Genomic DNA, 18,656 nt, shown 5'->3' with positions numbered 1-18,656 from the left:
GCTACCTTGCACTCACAACTATGGATGTCAAGTGGATGGTGACTATCACCTGGTACAAAAAAATGCTGGAGAAACTCAGCAGGTGCAGTAGCATCTATGGAGCGAAGGAAATAGGCAACGTTTTGGGCCGAAACCCTTCTTCAGACTGATGGGGGGTGGCGGGGAGAAGGAAGGACAAAGGAGGTGGAGGCAGCTCGAGGGCTGAGGGATGGGAGGAGACAGCCCGAGGGCTGAGGAAGGGGAGGACACAGCAAGGGCTAACAAAATTGGGAGAATTCAATGTTCATGCCTGCAGGATGCAGACTCCCCAAGCGGAATATGAGGTGCTGTTCCTCCAATTTCTGGTGTCGCTCACTCTGGCAGTGGAGGAGACCCAGGATAGAGAGGTCGGACGGGGAATGGGAGGGGGAGTTGAAGTGCTCAGCCACCGGGAGGTCAGGTGGGTTCTTGTGAACCGAGCTGAGGTGTTCGGCGAAACGATCGCCCAATCCTCCGCTTAGTCGCACCGATGTAGATCAGCTGGCATCTAGAGCAGCGGATGCAGTAGATGAGGTTGGAGGAGATATAGTTGAACCTCTGTTGCACCTGGAACGACTGCTTGGGTCCCTTAATGGAGTCGAGGGGGGAGGTAAAGGGACAGGTGTTGCATTTCTTGTGGTAGCAACGGAAAGTGCCCGGGGAGGTGGTGGTACGGGAGGGAAGGTAAGAATTGACAAGGGAGTTGCGGAGGGAGCGGTCTTTGCGGAAGGCAGACATGGGTGGAGATGGAAAGATGTGGCGAGTGGTGGGGTCACGTTGGAGGTGGCGAAACTGACGGAGGATTACCTGTTGTATGTGACGGCTGGTGGGGTGAAAGGTGAGGACTAGGGGGACTCTGCCCTTGTTGCAAGTGCGGGGATGGGGAGAGAGAGCAGTGTTGCGGGGAATGGAAGAGACAGTGGTGCGAGCATCATCTACGGTGGAGGGGAACCCCCATTCCCTGAAGAATCAGGACATTTCAGATGCCGTGGTGTGGAACGCCTCATCCTGGGAGCAGATGCGGTGTAGATGGAGGAATTGGGAGTAGGGGATGGAGTCCTTACAGGAAGCAGGGTGGGAAGAAGTGTAGCCCAGAGTCGGTCTGAAGAAGGGTTTCGGCCCGAAACGTCGCCTATTTTCTTCGCTCCATAGATGCTGCTGCACCCGCTGAGTTTCTCCAGCATTTTTGTGTACCTTCGATTTTCCAGCATCTGCAGTTCCTTCTTGAACACGGTGACTATCACCTTCCTGGCCTCTGGTTTGTCCCAGGAAACCACTGCAGATCGATGTCATTAGCCCTCAATTTGCTGCTTGCTGGAGCATTGGGGAGGTCACCTCTGTTTCCTTCTGACTAGAAAAAATAATTTGTTTTGTAATTTCAATGTGAGGAGGAAGTGGCAATTTATACAGTGGCATTTACCAGCATTGCTGGCTTCCCTCTGATGTAGGGAAGTCTTGACTGCACTCCTCTGATAACCCAGGATAGTTTTCTACTATCTCAAACCGGTTTATTGTGAAGAGAAATTGTCTCCTGGTGGATGCCGTGTTTCCTAGCAATTCTAACAGTTTGATCCAGAGGGGATCTGTGCTTTCAGCATCAAGCAGTGCCCTGAATGATGGATGCTTGGGGACAAGGGGTATCCTCTCATTTACTTTGCTTACTGGTTGCACACCAACTACATCCATGAGATTTAACTTGAACCATACAATACATGGTGGTAATGGAGAATGCTATGGTCTCATGGTGCCTTCATCAGCCCAAGGGTGCCCTGTACTTCACACCCACTTGGTCTGGATACTTCATAGGAAGCTGCATGCTGGACAATTTTACAAAGCACAGATAGCAGCCAGTGCTGGAGGAGAGCAGCGAGAGCCGTGAAGAAGCACGTGAGCAAAAGTAGCAGAAAATGTCCTTATCCAACATTGACAGCGTCATCTAGGAGTTTGTGCGTTCTCCCTGTAACCGTGCGAGTTTTCTCCGAGTGCTCGGGTTTCCTCACATGGCAAAGCCTTGTAGCTTTGTAGGTTAAATTGGCTTCGCTAACATTCTAATTTGTCACACGTGTGTAGGATAGTGCTAGTGTACGGGTGATTGGTCAGCGTAGACCCGATGGGCCAAAGGGCCTGTTTATATACTTTAATATCGGCAAATGGGTTTATTTTGGTTTTCACTGTGTGTTTCATCTCCTTCCTCCTGTCCCTCTGCTCTTCCCTTCATCATGCTCTTCCTGCTCTAAATCAGGGGAACTAAAGCCTTTTGTGATACTCTGCAAAGAGAAAACTGAAGATAGTTGTTTCTTACTGGCTGTCCCCTAATCTTTGTGATGACACTGTATCATATGTGGCAATCAAGACGTACAGATTGGACCAATTCAGAGGGTTTGTAGTAATCGGAATACCTGGCTGATTTTGTATAGTCCCTGCTTGAGAGGTGGTTTAGGCCTTTGTAGCTCAATCGCACATAGGGAAGAGGACCAACTCTAGGCAGGTGTGTTGTACCTGCGAGTGCCCCCACCAGGCAATGTCCCTCCTATTCCTCACTGAAACAGTCCTAAAACCGCACCTAAGATGGACACAAAAGCTGGAATAACTCAGCGGGACAGGCAGCATCCCTGGAGAGAAGGAATGGGTGACATTTTGGGTCGACACCCTTATTCGATCTCTGTTTGGGCCAGTTCCTTCCTACACAATGCAATTTCGGAGAAAAGTCATGATTTATCTGGCAGGAACCATTATAGAGCCAGTGCTAGAAGTAACAATGTTTTGGCACGACAAAACTTGGTGCAATCCCATCTCAAGGCACCAGAGTCTAAATTTAGAATTGAGAGAACATTGGATATTGTATCTACTGTTTCAATAATAATCATATAACAATTACAGCACGGAAACAGGCCATCTCGACCCTTCTAGTCCGTGCCGAACACGTATTCTCCCCTAGTCCCATATACCTGCGCTCAGACCATAACCCTCCATTCCTTTCTCGTCCATATAACTATCCAATTCATTTTTAAATGATAAAATCGAACCTGCCTCCACCACCTTCACTGGAAGCTCATTCCACACAGCTACCACTCTCTGAGTAAAGAAGTTCCCCCTCATGTTACCCCTAAACGTCTGTCCCTTAATTCTCAAGTCATGTCCCCTTGTTTGCATCTTCCCTCCTCTCAGTGGGAAAAGCTTATCCATGTCAACTCTGTCTATCCCTCTCATCATTTTAAAGACCTCTATCAAGCCCCCCTTAACCTTCTGCGCTCCAAAGAATACAGCCCTAACTTTTTGACAGAGTTGACATGAGATTCCACTTTCAGGGAACTGTGCACAGTTATTCCCAGATCCCTCTGTTCACCTGCATTCTTCAATTCCCTACCATTTACCATGTACGTCCTATTTTGATTTGTCCTGCCACGATGTAGCACCTCACACTTATCAGCATTAAACTCCATCTGCCATCTTTCAGTCCACTCTTCCAACTGGCATAAATCTCTCTTTAGACTTTGAAAATCTACTTCATTATCGACAACCCCTCCTATCTTAGTATCATCTACATACTTACTAATCCAATTGACCACACCATCATCCAGATCATTGATGTACATGACAAACAACAGTGGACCCAACACAGATCCCTCTGGCACCCCACTAGTCACTGGCCTCCAACCTGACAAACAACCATCCACCATTACTCTCTGGCATCTCCCATTCAGCCACTGTTGAATCCATCTTGCTACTCCACCATTAATACCCAACCATTGAACCTTCTTAACCAACCTTCCATGAGGAACCTTGTCAAAGGCCTTACTGAAGTCCATATATACATCATCCACTGCTTTACCCTCATCAATTCCCCGAGTAACCTCTTCAAAAAATTCAAGAAGATTAGTCAAACATGACCTTCCAGGCACAAATCCATGTTGACTGTTCCTAATCAGACCCTGTTTATCCAGATGCTAAAATATAATCTCTAAGTATCCTTTCCATTAATTTGCCCACCACTGACGTCAAACTAACAGGTTTATAATTGCTAGGTTTACTCTTGGACCCCTTTTTAAACAATGGAACAACATGCGCAGTACGACAATCCTCCGGCACTATTCCCATTTCTAATGACATTTGAAATATTTCTGTCATAGCCCCTGCTATTTCTACACTAACTTCCCTCAATGTCCTAGGGAATATCCTGTCCGGACCTGGAGACTTATCCACTTTTATATTTCTCAAAAGTGTCAGTACTTCCTCTTCTTTGAATCTCATAGTTTCCATAGCTACTCTACTTGTTTCCCTTACCTCACATAATTCAATATCCTTCTCCTTGGTGAATACCGAAGAAAAGAAACTGTTCAATATCTCCCCCATCTCTTTTGGCTCTGCAGATAGCTGTCCACTCTGACTCTCTAATGGACCAATTTTAACCCTCGTTATCCTTTTGCTATTAATATAGCTGTAGAAACCCTTTGGATTTACTTTCACCTTACTTGCCAAAGCAACCTCATATCTTCTTTTGGCTTTTCTAATTTCTTTCTTGAGATTCTTTTTACATTCTTTATAATCCCCAAGCACCTCAATTACTCCATGCTGCCTATAATTATTGTAGATCTCCCTTTTTTTCCGAACCAAGTGTCCAATTTCCCTTGAAAATCATGGCTCATTCCTATTTTTACTATTTCCTTTCAACCGAACAGGGACATAAAGATTCTGTACTCTTAAAATTTCACCTTTAAATGTACTCCATTTCTCTTCCACATCTTTCCCATAAAACAAAATGTCCCAATTTACTCCTTTTAAATCAGTTCGCATCTCCTCAAAGTTAGCCTTTCTCCAATCAAATATATCAACCCTAGGTCCAGTTCTGACCCTCTCCATAATTATATTGAAACTAATGGTATTGTGATCACTGGTCCCGAACTGTTCCCCAACGCATATCTCTGCCACCTGACCCGTCTCATTTCCTAACAGGAGGTCCAGCACCGCCCCTTCTCTAGTAGGTACTTCTATGTATTGCTGCAAAAAACTATCCTCCACACATTTTACAAACTCCAACCCATCCAGTCCATTTACAGAATGTGTTTCCCAGTCTATGTGTGGAAAATTGAAATCTCCCACAATCACTATCTTGTGCTTACTACTAATATCTGCAATCTCCTTACATATTTGCTCTTCCAATTCTCGCTCCCCATTTGGCGGTCTATAATACCCCTTTCCCATTTCTCAGTTCCACCCAAATAGCCTCCCTAGACGAGCCCTCTAATCTATCCTGCCAAAGCACTGCTGTAATATCTTCCCTGATAAGCAATGCAACACCTCCACCTCTTGCCCCTCCAATTCTATCACACCTGAAGCAACGAAATCCTGGAATATTTAGTTTCCAATCACAGCCCTCCTGCAACCATGTTTCACTAATCAACCAGACAGATCTTGTAAATCCTTTTTCCCTCTGATTTAATTTCTCTTAATTAGGGAAGGCAATACACTGAACCTTGCCTTGAGCTTTTAAATATTTTATTGCTGAAACCATATGTAGAAACAGAACATTTTATATCATTAAATAAGCTGTGAGTGCATTGACAAAATCTCCAAGGTTAACAACCAATCCAAATACTGTTTAAACTCATTTTTGACACGCGGTCTTTCTATATTAAAACTTTAAGTTTATTTCTGGTGACATAAGGTAATACTGCTTGGAATTGAGCACTTTAGTTCAACTTTTCTGTACTGACCAAGATGCTCATTGAGCTAGTTCCATTTGTCCACAATTGGCTTGTATTCCTCTAAACCTTCTCTGTCAGGCAGATACGATCTCCCTAGCCTTGCAGTTATCACTGGATAACACCTATGTCCGACTCCTATTGATGACTATAACCCTGCCTCCAACACCGTATTCTCAAACAAACTCATTTTGGTCCTCCTTGTCCTAGGAGTCGGCAAGATCTTTGAGTTACTGTCCCATGAGGATGGTGGCAAAATATCCTCCACAATAATCCTCATCAAGGGTGCGTTCTCAGACCCTTACCATATTCCCACAAATACAATCATGAATGCATAATCAAGGACCATTTTCACCCTAGTCTTACCCCTCTTCTCTCTTCTCCCTCTGGGCAGATGAGTAATAAAGCTTGAAAACACATACCCCTACACTGAGTAATTTATTTCCCTTTGTTATTGGGTTACTGAATGGTACTCCCATATGCTGGATGAATCTCATGATCTTCCAATGTACCTCATTGCAGACTTTGAACTTTTTTTTTCTGCATTTTCTCAGTAGCTCTAATGTTGTTATGTTGTCAGACCATATTCGGTACACTGCACTTTGTCACTTTGTATAATCTGTTGTGCTGGTGTAAGGCTTGATTGTACTTGTGTAATTTGTCATCCTATAACTTCAGAGGCTTTTCACTGTAGTTTGGTACATGGGGTATTAATAAACAAACACCAATATGAATATCCATGCCTGTCCCAGTGTTTTATAAATATTGTTATTGTTCCTGCCTCAACCATTTCGTTTGACAGCTCATTCCATATACTCACCACCCTCTGTGAAAGGTTGCCTGCGGGTTCCTATGAAATCTTTCCTCTCAAATCTTAAATGTATATTCACTAGTTTTTGATTTCCCCTTCCTTAAAGACTCTGCGTTTCCCTGTCCATGCCCCTTATGATCTACACCCTTCAGTAAAGTCACCCCTTATGCTGCAAGTAATAAAAGTCCCAGCCTGCCAAAACATCCCCATAACTCAGCCCCTCGAGTCCTGTCGACACTCTCGTAAATCTTTTTTTACTCTTTCTTGCTTAATTTGCCACTACTGACAAAGTGGAGCTTTTGCATTCAAATTACAATCTTCATTGAACCCCTACAGAACATAGTCTAAGGTTGCCATTGATGCAGCAATTAAAGGTTCTTTCTGATATTGATATCTTGCGCACAGTATTTGCCATCCTTGGATCTAATACTCAGGAAATTTGAAACTAATCACTGGTTGTTCCATTGTTGATTGGAGGCCTTTTATTTTATGTATATCAGATTTACATGCTGTGTTCTCCAGCTGTTTTGTCATCCTTCATCTAGAATAACCTGTGCCATGTGTTCAGACTGCTTTGGAGGGGTTGCCCACACAAAAAGCCATGTCTCTCCTCCCCCAAGCATTTTTCCTTGCCCCAATGACTGCTTTTATATATGGCTCCTCAGTAGCTTCCACAGGATGAAATCATTCAGGATCGGACACCCTTCCTAGTGAGGAGACCAGCACAGATGTGGCAGTGGGGAGTCCCTCACCTTGTTCCCAACGGGAAACATGCAAGTCCTTTGCATTGTGCTTGCTTTGTGCTTAACGTGATTCCAAGTACATCCTGCTGAAATTTCTAATAAATGTTTAGACAATTTTATGATTATTTTGTTGGTGTCCAAATAGGAATTGGTGCTGCTTGCAGCACATGTTGGTTCAAGCAAGTCAAGGAAGAAATTGTATTTCTGGGCATTTGTTGCAGGCGGTTGGTGTGTTAATTGGCGAGGCTTTTACTTGAGATCTTTTAAAAAATTTAGTATTGGGCGACAGAGGCCCGGGTTCGATCCTGACTATGGGTTCTGTCTGTGTGGAGTTTGTACGTTCTCCCTGTGACTGTATGGTTTTTCTCCAAGATCTTCGGTTTCCTCCCACACTCCAAAGCCATACATAGTTCGTAGGTTAATTGGCTTGGTACAAATGTTCAATTGTCCCTAGTGTGTGTAGGATAGTGTTAATGTGCAGGGATCACTGGTCTGTATGGACAATTTTTTTTGCATCCACAGAGAGTGGTGAATCTGTGGAATTCTCTGCCACAGAGGCTGGTTGAAGCCAGTTCATTGGCTATATTTGGGAGGGGGTTAGATGTGGCCCTTGTGGCTAAAGGGATAAGGGGGTATGGAGAGAAGGCAGGGATATGATGCTGAGTTGGATGATCAGCCATGATCCTATCGAATGGCGGTGCAGGCTCGAGTGGCCGAATGGTTTACTCCTGCACCTATTTTCTATGTTTCTATGACTACGTGGGCCGATGGGCCTGTTTCTGCACCGTATTGCTAAATTAAACTAAAGTAATATGTTGTCCAACATCGTATCTGGTTATCTGAAGACCAAGATGCCACTTATTCCTGGGTCAACCTATGAACTGCTTCCAGATTGAGAGAATACACTGAATTTCATGCATATTAACTATCAATTATTATCCATTCGTGATGCAATGCTGAATCTTCACCAGTGTTCCCGCATAAAGTGCCTGGGGAAAAAGTGCATAAAACCGTAGATGCTGGACATACAAAAAAGTTCAAAACAATCCTGAAAGCAGTCTGCGTCTTTGGCGGCATCCGTAGGGAAAGCAAAGCAGTTGATGTTTCAGGTCAAGGGTGTTATTCCTTGAGGGTATGTTGGGCATCACTGGAACAATGTGGAAGGTCTGAGTGGGATGGAGAATCAAATTGACAGGAGGCTGGAAGCTCAAAATTTCTTTCCTGCTCTAATAAGAATTGTTCAGCAAAGCAGTAAGCTAATCTGCATTTGGTTTCTCTCATGTGGTGCATGCGCTGTCTCCTGGGCAGAAAACAAGCACAAATAGGTTGGCCGCTTTGCAGAATTTGGGGAATTGCATCCAGTGCCCACAGTATGGTCTCCTCTTCTCCTCTGCAGAGATTCCTGGAGAGAAACCTGAACCCAGAGGTATTCTAACTGATGCCAGATGCTGTCTGGTCAGCTGAGTATTTCCAACATACATCTCCCGTAGTCTGCTTTATTGCATCTCAATGGGAAATTTCTTAAAAATAAGATACTAATAATTGATTAATGGAAGTTCACTGTAAACTATTAAATATTAAAACGTTTCAAAGTTTGTTTATTGTCACATGTACCAATTAAGGTCCAGTGACATTCAAATTACCATACAGCCATAAGCAAAAAGACACACAATGACATAAAGGTTATCATAAACATCCACCACACTGTGATGGAAGGCAATAAAGTCCAATCTTCCTCTTTTATTCTCCCATGGTCGGGGCAGTCGAACCATCCGCATTCGGGGTGATCGAACCTCCCGTGTCGGGGTAGGCAAAGTTTGTGCGGCTTGGAGTTCCCGATGTCGGTCTCTGACCAGAGACCACGAGCTCTGTGATGTTCAAGTCCGTAGGCACCCGCGGTGGAGTTCTCTCAGTCGGTCTCCAGCAAAGGCCACCAACACCTCAACGTTGGGCCGCAGTGCGGATGGAGATACGATACGGAACAAAATAGTAAGATTAAACGAGAACTTACCAGTTTCAAGTTTGATCAGTATTTTATGAAGAGTTACGATGAGTGTTTACTTGAAGAGCCCGCTCAGCACGCATGCACGGCATACTTCAAAGCAGCGGTGTGGAATCACAGATAGACACAGTTATTGAAATAAGCATAGTAAAGAAAAGGAGGCATCAGTTATCAGTTTGACCCATATTATTGAGGGTGGGAGCGGAGGGCACGTAATCCCTCATCGTAACTCCTCATAAAATACAGATCAAACTTCAAACTGGTAAGTTCTCGTTTAATCTTACTATTTTACTTCGGAGTCACGTGTGAAGATTTTAAAGCTCTATGATTTCAAACCGTGTAACAGTTATTACTTCACTCACTGCCGAAGTCCTTGAGGGAGGAAGTGTGTTATCGTAATCAACCAATTAATCTGTTTGTAGAAAAACACAACGGTATTTTTTAACAATAACAACAAAGAAATTAAATTGCTCCCCGGGCTTAACTTAAATATTTGCAGTCTGTAAACTGTTTTCTGCAAATAAAGCAGGTTTTGCCAACGGCTTATTATAAAAAGCTCTGAACGTTCATTCCCCCGACCATCCTGCTGCAGCCAGGATGTGGTCTATAGGCACGTCCATTCTTTTGGCCGTCGACATGGATGCTGCCCTGGTGCAGTGAGATTTGTACATGTTAGTGTTTATCCCAGCAGCTTTTAGCACCTGCTTGAACCGTCTCGAAATGGTTTGACTCGTCACCCGACCATAAGGTTTTTTATAGGTACACAAAATTGCTGGAGAAACTCAGCGGGTGCAGCAGCATCTATGGAGCGAAGGAAATAGGCGACGTTTTGGGCCGAAACCCTTCTTCAGACTGATGGGGGGTGGGGGAGAGAAGGAAGGAAAAGGGGAGGAGGAGGAGCCCGAGGGCGGGCGGATAGGAGGGTGGGAGGAGACAGCTAGAGGGTTAAGGAAGGGGAGGAGACAGCAAGGGCTAGCAAAATAAGTTTTTTTATGACTGACCTATAAGGCTTTTTCAATCCCTCGAATATTTTTGGTTGTGTCTATGTAGGACAGTAGGTGGGTCATGGCACATAACCGTGGTTCTGGCGGGTAAGCCTGGAATTCCACGGCTGGATTAGGTGCTCCTGGTCTGCTCTGTTTGATCAGTCCATGGATAATGAAAGAGATCTGGTCTGGAGCTGTGATCATGTTGTCCAGTTGCAATAGGTGTAGTGACTGGACCCTCTGTGCAGAATCAAGTGTCATCAACATGAGTGTTTTGAGCATAGATGGTTCCAGGTTGAGGGATCTGGCTGGTGGCCATCCCCTGAGGTATGTCAGGACCACACTGACATCCCATATATGGGTGTACCTTGGTGTAGGGGGGGTTAGAGTTATACATACCCTTCATTAGTTTGACCACCAGCGGGTGGGGCCCCATGGCCTGTTGTCCTGGAGCTTGTTTTAAATAGACAGACAGGGCACTTCTAGCTGTGTTGATGGCTCTGTAGCTGAGTCCTTCATCGTGGTGAAGGTTCACCAGGAATTCCAGTACGTTGGTAACTGTAGCGGTTGCGTAGGTGGTCCATGTATCCAAGCAGTACTTCTCCCACTTTTTGATGTTGGACAAGTACCATTTTCTTGTGGATGTTCGGAGGGATGTCATGGAGTAATGGGAACCATGGCTGTGTAGGCCAGTCGGGTACTATCAAAATACCTGAAGCAGAGTCCATTTGTATTGTGCGTAGTGCACGGCTGATGAGGCAGAAGAGAGGAAATGCATAGAAGAAGAAATTTCCCCAATCCAGCGCGAACGCATCTACCGCTGCTGCCTCGGGGTCAGGTTCCCAAGTGACATACATAGGTACCTGGTGATTTAGCCTTGATGCAAATAAGTCGATATCTGGTGTGCCATATTGCTTAATAATCTTTGCAAACATTTTGGGGTTTAACATCCATTCGGTGTTGTCATTAAATTTGCGTGACCTGGTGTCTGCCACTCTATTTAGCTTACCTGGCAGGTAAGTTGCTGATAGCCAAAAATGTCTTTTGACACACCATTGCAAAATTGTGCTGACCAATTTGTTGCATGATATCGATTTTATGCCACCCATATGGTTAATGTAGGCCACCACCGTAGTATTGTCTATTTGTAACCGTACATGCAAGTGATGCATATTGGATGCATATGCTTTTAAACCATAAAAGGCACCCAACATCTCTAGATAGTTAATGCCCAGTGTAAGTAGTAATGATGACTCTGGGTTAGTCCATCTACCACCTGTGCTGGATATGGAGTTAGTCGCTCCCCAGCCTTGAGCACTGGCATCTGTTTGGATAACTAAAGTAGGGTTAATAATGATGATAGGGCTGAAACTATACCAAACGTTTTCTGCCCACCACTGTAGTTCTCATATTGCTTCAGTGGGTAATTTCATGATATGATCATAAGGACCTGCATGTCGTTTTAGCGCCTGTACCTTTGCTCTTTGTAAGTTTTGATAGTGCAAAGGTCCAAATTGTGTAGCCGGAAATGCTGCTACCATTTCCTCAATTACTCTTGCTACTTGTCGAATAGTTGGTCGCTCGTTAACCATTAAATTGTTGCATGATTGTGCCAATTCAGTTCTTTTGTCTTTTGGCAAAGTTACAGACATGTGGGCTAAGTTAATTATAAAGCCCAAGCAGTCCATGGTTGTGGATGGCTTCAACTTGGATTTATCTGGATGTAAGACAAATCCCAAGGTTTCGAACAACTGTTTGGTAGCTGACACAGCTGATACGCTAATTCCATGCTCTTGCCTACTATTAAGATATCATCAAAATATGCCATGACCATATGTTTTTGTCTTCTTAATATTGCCAGGGCTGGTTTTAGTATCTTGGTGAATAATCTTGGGGATGATGTTAACACATTGGGTAATGCTTTAAACTGCCATAGCTGCCCCATCCAGGTAAATTTCAGGTGGCTGCGATGATCCTTGTGAATGGGTACTGAATAGTAAGCATCTCTGAGGTCAATGCTTGCCATGAAGTATCCTTTGGAAATCAGTTGTTTGGCAGTAACAAACGTTTCCATTTTGAAATGTACATACTTAACAAACATATTTAGTCAATGATGATGCGACATCCACTATCTTTTTTTGTTTTACTGAATATTTTTCTAGTATAAATTGTATTTTGTATCCACTAATGCTATTCAGTATATACTTGTCACTCGTGATAGACTCCCATGCTTCCTTAAACAGGTGTAATCTTCCCCCTGTTAGTATTACGCCCCTACTTTCTATATGCTGGTAGGAACCAGACCCACCTACCTCCATGGTTGTGGGTGTTTCTTCTGTCTCTTCCCAGACCAGCGAGTCTTGCGCGTTGTCTGATGTGGCGGTGATGTTGGGGGGTGGTGCATTTCCCATGAGGTCCGCTCTGGGCCTTGGTCTAAAAAAGACTTAGGTGGTGATATGCGGACCCCGAGCTTTCACCAGTCCCATAGGGTAGACGTCGCCTGGTGGACGCGATGGGGTGCTGCCGTTTGGGTATTGTTGTTTTGGGTTTGCTCGTCCCGGGGCCTACCCTCATGAGACCGAAAGTTTTAGAGGCATCTTCCATAGCCTTTACTTTTTTCGTGAGGTCTTTGCCAAAGAGCAGTGTGTCTGACTCAGTGGCTGGGGTTTTGCACAACCCCGCGAATTTTGGATTTAGGGCAGGTCTTATTTCTTTATGGAGGTTATTTATCTCGAACTGCGTGTTGCACAACAGCGCGAGAGTTGGTTTGTGGTCATCTCCGTATTGTCCACAGAACAAGCAAATGATGTGAAGGCTGACGTCTGGAGCCTGAGGATCCGCTGCAGTTTCAGCTCCTGGTTCCGAATATTTGTCCCGACGTGCCCCCAGATTTGGCTGTTGACAGCCGGCACTTTGAGAGACTCACAATGTTTTGGAGCTGTGTACAATTCTAAGTCCTCATTAACCACCTGCTCCTGTAGGGGCCTGTTGGAGAGGTGGTTGATGCTGGCTGCTAGGTTGGTGAGACGTCCCCGTCCGACGAGTCGCAAACCACAGGCCGGATTCTCTTCCTGGTGGCTATACAACCAGTCCGCTGCTCAGGTGCTAGCGGGACTGGGCTCGGCCCGGTGTCGGGGATGGCGGAGCGCCGGGTATTTTCGATGGGCAATGCACAAGGCACTGTGGTGGGAGTGCCTGAACTTCCCCTGCGAGAGCGCCCTTCACGCAGCATGTCTCGCTGGAGCACCTGCTCCAGGAGCAGCTCTATGTGGCTCACGTGTCAGTCTCTACCCCGTGCGGGTGGAGAGAAGTCCCCGTCTGACAAGTTGGAAGCCACCGGCCGGACGCTTTTTCGGGTAGCTTTACATCCAGCCCGCTGCTCAGGCGCTAGCGGGACTGGGCTCGGCACGGTGTCGGGGATGGTGGGGTGCCTGGTAAGCGGTCCTACCGCCTGTTGCTGCCCCCCCCCCCCCCCCCCAGATGGAACGGCCCTCTGTTGGAGTCGAGCGGGGGACAGGTTTGTTCAAGAGCCTTTTTGTTCTCTGCCTGTAAAACAAAGCAGAAGGATCTCCTGTGAAAGAAACCCGACCTGGGGTACTTACCTGACAGTCCGTCTTTCAATCTGTAGCGGGAGCGCCTGACTCCCAATGCGGCCGCTGTTGCACTGCTGAACGCAATGGCGTGCATGCGTGCTGAGCGGGCTCTTCACGTAGTCACTCACGTGACTCCGAAGTAAAATCGAGATAAGAGATTAGAAAAAAAAAATTCCCCCCTCCCCCAAATAAAGAACACTAAAAACATACGTTGAACACATACAAACAAACAACAAAAGAAGGAAAGGACAGACAGACCGTTGGCGAGGCATTGCTGGCACCACCCTTTTCGTTTTGTGACTACGACCTCAGATTAAAGATCTTTATTTTATGGTTCCCACGTACAATAGGAATTATTTGGACAAAATGCAACATTGTTACTTATGCAAATACATTCAATTGTCTTTCCTATGATGTAGGACATGGCAGGGGGACTTCAATAAGTTGATGTTGTATTATTTACAGAAGAATTTTGTGTTTTCACTTGTCTGTGACTTGGCTTGGCTTGCATTCCACAATGACTGACACTCTCAGGCCCAATGCAGGGTATTGACCATTAATGTTAACCTTTCCCTTCCACCCACACATGCTATTCGAATTGCAGTGTTCCTCCGGCACATTGTTTGCTGGAACTTTTTCTGTTTGCATCTCGTTGCATTCAGGCAACGTATTTTTTACACGGTGACCTCACATGGGTACAGATACAAAGGACCGAATGCCTGTTTTTGATGGGGATCATCAAAGCCTCAGGTTGCTGATACTAATACATCAGCATTTATATGGTTTTGCACTTGTTTGATATCTGTAAAAGGAATACAACAACACTTGTTCCAATGCCTCATCTCTTGTCTAGTTTAAAAATAGAAGAATCCAGGTGTTTTATTTAGTTTGTTGGCTGACTGCTTGTTTTAGTAAAGAGCTAATTCAGAAAAAATCTTGATTCATTTGGCTCTGTGTTTAAAACAGTCAGATCTATTCCAGTACATGCATAGAAAAGCAAGTTAATCAACGCTGGTGCAGCTAGTTGAGCTGTTGTCTCCTGGGGGATTGACCCGAGTTCAATCCACCTTGAAATCTAGTGGCTCTCCTCCTCTTCCTCTCATGGCCAAAGATGCAGGGGTTCGTAGACTTATTGGATGTTGTGAGATGAATGAAACTTTCATTACTCGTAATTAACTTAACTTAATTAGGCTTTAAGCAACTTATTTCTTTAATACATAAACTCAGAAACGTCTGGCAAACATGGCTGATTCCGCCGGCTTTTCCCGGCCGAAATACTTCGCACATGCGCACACTCCGGAAATGTCCTGCACATGCGCACACTCTAGAAGAGCTGTGCACATGCGCCCACTTCATTCTCCCCTCCTATTTATGTTGAGACGGTCAGGAGGTTTAATACATCTTGATAACCTTCGCAGCACTGGAGCCTCAGGAGATAACGGTGTTTCAATAGTTGGAGGTAGATATATTGCTTGGTCATCAACTTCACTCATATTGTTATTTAGATTTTCAATTTTAGAATTTCTTGTATAAGTTTCCTAGAGGATGCTGGAAATGTTGGAGGAAGTTCCCGATTAGTGTTATCAGGATGTGACGGAACTGATGGAGAAGATGGACATGGTGCAAGGTCACCAAGTGAGACAGTTGACTGACGTCCATCTCGATACTTGATAGTTGCATAAGAAGTGTTGACATCAGTCCGTTCAACTTCATCAGCAAAAGGCTCATTCTTATTTAATCGGACATAACGACGAAGCAACGCAGGCCCAGGGCTCGTCAACCATGATGGCAGAGAAGTATCACCAGAAGAACGCCCTTTGAAGTTAAAGAACCGCTCGTGTGGAGTAGTATTGGTAGCAGTTGACAGTAGAGATCTGATGGAGTGTAATGCATCTGGTAGAACACATTCTCACTGCTGATCTGGTATATAGTTTGACTTTAAAGCCAGTTTCACTGCTTTCCAAATGATTCCGTTATACCTCTCAACCTGACCATTTCCAATAGGATGATATGGTGTTGTTTTACTTGTTGCAATTCCTCTCTTAGAAAGGTAGTCCTTTAAATATTTTGACATGAATGAGGTGCCCCTATCAGAATGTATGTAACTTGGAAATCCACAGAATGAAAACAGTTGATCTAAACATTTGATAACCATAGCAGCTGAAATATTTGGACAAGGAAAGGCAAATGGAAACCTCGAATATTCGTCAACTAAGGAAAATATATAAAGATTTCGTGAGGAGGATGGTAAAGGCCCTTTGAAGTCAATACTCAAACGTTCCATAGGTTGATCAATCTTCCTTCTTCAGGACGGAAGAACCTTGGTTTTAATTCAGCACAGATTCTACATGAAGCACACGTCATCTTCACATCTTCTGTAGAGAAAGGTAAGTTTTTGGAACGAACATAGTGTAACAAATGAATGACTCCAGGATGACACAGCCCATTATGAAGATCAGTGTGCACAGAAGAATGAACAGAGGCACAAAATGCTCGAGTTAATGTGTCCGCAACAACATTATCCTTACCAGGGCGGTACTCAATTGAATAACTATATGCAGATAATTCAATCCTCCATTCATGAATTTTACTATTTTTAATCTTCGTTCGTTTCCGATTATCCAGCATAAAAGCCACTGAACGCTAATCTGTTATCAAAGTGAAGTGCTGGCGAGCAAGGAAATGACTCAATTTCCTCACTGCTGTAGCTTCCTTTTCGACGGATTGGTAGTGCAATTCACGACCTTGGAGAGTACGAGGCATGAAAGCCACTGGTCGTCCTCCTTGATTTAATGTTGCTGATACTGCTAAATCAGAGGCATCACATTCAACAACAAAGGGGAGATCCTCATCGATGGCGTGCAATGTCGCAGATTCCAATTGTTTCTTTAAAGAAGTAAAGGCACCAATTGCTGTAAGGTCAAGGGGGAAAGATTTTGCTCTAATCAAAGGTTGAATTTTGTAAGAAAAATGTATCCATTTAGCATAATATGCAAACATCCCAAGAACCCTTCGTAGAGAGTTTAATGTTGCTGGAACAGGTATCTCTTGGAATGGGCGGAGTCTTTCTGGATCAGGTTTGATCATTTCCAACCCAATAACCAAGAATATTAATTGACGATACTGATGTTATTGACTTAGCCTCATTTAATGTACAACATCTAAAAATCGTTGTGCATTTTCATCATGTTCAGTTTGGTCTTTTCCTGCAATAGTTATATTATCAAGATAAGGAAAAGTATCTTTAAGGTTTTCCTGTTCAACAAGTTTGTCCATCTTTCTCTGAAAAACAGCCACGCCATTAGTTACCCCAAAAGGAAGTCTGCAGTAGTGATATAATTTCCCATTTGCTTCAACGCAGTGTATTTCTTCTCTGATTCCTTCAGAGGAATTTGATAGTAAGTACTTTTTAAGTCAAAAGTAGAGAATATCTTATACATAGCTAATGTATTGATAATCTCTTCTATTCGAGGTAATGGATATGCATCAAGCTCCGTGAACTGGTTTATAGTTTGAGAGTAATCAATGCAGAGTCTCTTTTTGTCTCTCCAAGGGGTCCTTAACCACGACAACTTGTGCCCTCCAAGGGGAAGAACTGGGTTCTATAATCCCTTCTTGTAAAAGATTAGTTACTTCTGTGTTAAAGTTCCTATTATCTTTACTAAAATGTCTTGATTTTGTAGCAATTGGCTTGCACGGAGGATAAATTAGTGAATAATGAAGGACATTCAACAGATGCTGCAGAAAAACCACACAATACTGGTGGCTTTGAGAATACAAGATCAGGCAGAGTTCCTTCATACATTATTTGAAGTGATCTGTGCAGTTTCTGGAAATCCTGACCTAGAATTATATCGCTACACATTTTTCAAAATACCAAGACATACAGATTTATAGCTAGTTTTGTTTAGAATAAAGTCTACAATACAAGATCCTATAATTTGAGTATTGAGAGTTGTCAGAGCCATCGAGATTTCTCTATTTGAAGGAATTATAGCTCGATTTAGTCGGGACACAACTTGTTCACTTGTAAAACTTTCTGAACTGCCAGAATCAAGTAGTACATTAAGTGTATGGCCATTGATGGATACTGTTGTAGCTGCATGAGATAAGCTCTGAGGAAATGCAGCTGTAATTGCACATAAAGAAGGCGTGTATATGGCAGCAGTCACACTTTTAGTAGGTGCTTTGGACTTGCATACTCTAGAATAATGTCCCTTCTTGCCACAACTATTACAAGTTGCCTCTCGAGCAGGACATGTCTCTCTCTTATGAATATTACTCCCGCAAAAGTAACAGTTCCTTTTTGAATAGTTATATGCTGCAGCAAGTGCACCTTTATCAGTAGAAATTGTTTCCGTTTGCTCCATATTAGTACTTGGGTGAAATTTTTCTGTAGGAGTTGCAGCAGAATACACATTAGATGAGCCATAAGCATCTGAATATTTCTCAGCCAAGTCTAAAGAGTAAGCTTGATTGGAAGCTGACTGTAAATCCAAGGTTTTGTGTTCTAATAGTCTCTGTCGTATTTAAGGCGATGCCAAACCATTGATAAAAGAGTCTCAAATAACTTCCTGTCGATATTGATCAGCCGTAACTGCTTTGAAGGCACAGTCTTTACTAAGTCTTTGAAGTTCTTGTAAAAATTCATCCATTGACTCACCAGGTTTTAGTTTCCCTGTAGCAAGGAGGTGTCGAGAGAATATCACGTTGGGTGTCTTAACGAAGAGCTTGCTTAGTACATCAATAGCAGAATCATAAGTTGTACATTCATCTATTTAATCATATACATCAGAAGAGA

Source organism: Leucoraja erinacea, unplaced genomic scaffold (assembly GCF_028641065.1).
Source record: "Leucoraja erinacea ecotype New England unplaced genomic scaffold, Leri_hhj_1 Leri_237S, whole genome shotgun sequence".
Taxonomy (NCBI): Eukaryota; Metazoa; Chordata; class Chondrichthyes; order Rajiformes; family Rajidae; genus Leucoraja; species Leucoraja erinaceus.
This window is presented reverse-complemented; position numbering follows the sequence as displayed.